Source organism: Cyclopterus lumpus, chromosome 8, assembly GCF_009769545.1.
Source record: "Cyclopterus lumpus isolate fCycLum1 chromosome 8, fCycLum1.pri, whole genome shotgun sequence".
In the NCBI taxonomy this organism is placed as follows: Eukaryota; Metazoa; Chordata; class Actinopteri; order Perciformes; family Cyclopteridae; genus Cyclopterus; species Cyclopterus lumpus.
Genome location: NC_046973.1, coordinates 2,925,775 through 2,927,904, shown reverse-complemented (window position 1 = coordinate 2,927,904; position 2,130 = coordinate 2,925,775).

The following is a 2,130-nucleotide window of genomic DNA, read 5'->3' as shown; positions in this document are numbered from 1 at the left end:
GAGAGGGAAGAAGGAGGAGGAGGATGCGGTAGGAACCTTATGGTTGCGTTTGGGTGAGGACCAAAAACAAGAGAAAAACTGAGGATGGAAGTTTTTTGGGGTGGTTGGGGGGGGGGGGGGAGGAAGACTCAGTGATGTCTCCCCTCTCTGTTGGTTCTAACTTTTATACGCCCCCTCCGCCCCCACAAAAAAAAAAGAAAGAGAAATCAGGTATGCGGAGGATGACAGCACCTCAGCAGGCCTCCAGCTGCAGATGTGTGGATAATAACACGGAGCTATAAAGGACTAATTATGTCCTACAGCCGGTAGTGGCACAGCACGGCCTAAAAATGGAAGTGAGATAAAAACCAAACCGAGGTTTATTCTAATAAAAAATAAAAAAAAGCCTGTTTTCTGATTTGTAAAGGTTACAGCTGAGCACAGAGCTGAATTAACTTGAGCTCAAATGGAGCACAGAGATGGTTAGAGAGAGAGGGGGGGGGGTTAGAGTAATGGCAGGCTTACAGTACAACAGTTCAATATGTCTCTTACATTGAGTTAGTTTACTTTAGTCTGAGGCTATATAACATTTAGAATTCGGAATTATAACAAAAACTTGCAGCTATATATAGCCAAAAGAATATTTAAAAAAATATATTATTATATATGTTAGTGTGTTTTGTTTTAGTCAAAAGGGGGGAAAAGGCAAGGATGTACTAAAGTGGGGAGGGTAACGAAGGACGTCGGGGAAATCTAACATATTAGTGTGAAAACAAAAGAGAGTAGATAAATGGACGACCTATTTGTTGGGTTAAAAGAGAAATGTCACGCTGGCTTCTCACCACGGCGGAATGAGGAAACCAAGGCTCAACAAATTAATTAATTAATTAATTAGCAGGCTAAAAAAAAAAAAACAGACACACACGCAAAACGGATAGAAACCCGATAAAAAACTAAAAAAAAAATTAATAAAAAAAAAAAAAGAACTTAACCGCGCAGATTTTCCTTTTTCCTAAAATTTTGATCCCCAGTTTCCATATGTAGCCCTATAGCTCTGGGAAGGTTTCCGCCGAAAATGGGGCTCTGCGGTCAGAGGAGGTTCTTCGGTCGTCGACGATCCGGAGAGAGCGGGGAGCATCCAGCAGCGAGGCAAGCCGACCATCACTCCACATAGAGCCGGCGGGAGGAGGACGAGGAGTCGGTGCGGGCGCCGCCGCTGCAGCCGTGCATGGAGGAGGATCCTTCCGCCGCCGCTTGAATATCCCGATTCACCGTGGCAGTATCACACCCAGGACGGTCCCGTTTGTGTAGCCCTTGCGCCATGTAACAGGAAGAAAAATTAATACTGATGAATGTTGCAATCCCCCTTTGGTTTTTTTTTTCTTTCTCCCCTCCTCCTCCTCCTCCTCTCCCTCCCCCTCCTCCTCCTCCTCTTCTTCTCCTGTCTCTCCTCGCGGATGCAGGTTTTGGCCGCTTGCAGGAAGAAGAAGAAGAAGAAGAAGAGAAGAAGATATTACACAACCGGGGAGAGCGAGCTGCACAGACCCGGCTGTTGTCACGATGTCTGCGGCGCGGCGCGTTCAATATCCTCCCCCTCTTCCGCGGGATGACGAGTAGTGTTAATGTGAGGAAAGAGGCTCTTAATTCTGCAGGCTAGTTCTTCTTCTTCTTCTTCTTCTTCTTGTTTTTTTGTTGTTGTTTTTTTGGTGTGTATGTATTTGTGTGTGTGTGTGTATGTGTGCGTTCGTGTGTGTGCGTGTGTGTGCGCGCGCTGCAGCGATGGAGGCTCGTTGCTGGAAAGATATTAAAGATTTTTTAATTCCGTTTCAGAGAGTGGAGGGGGCAGAAAGAGGGGGTGTAGCGATGGAGGACTCTCTCTCTCTCTCTCTCTCTCTTCTCTCTTTCTCTCTCTCTCTCTCTCTCTCTCTCTCGCTTCTCTCTTTCTCTCTCTCTCTCTCTTCTCTCTTTCTCTCTCTCTCTCTCTCTCTCTCTCTCTCTCTCTCTTCTCTCTTTCTCTCTCTCTCTCTCTCTCTCTCTCTCTCTCTCTCTCTCTTCTCTCTTTCTCTCTCGCTCTCTCTCCTGTCTCTTCTTTCGATGGGTAGATGGAGGATTACTGAATTGCATTTCTACATACAGGCGGAGATTTATGCA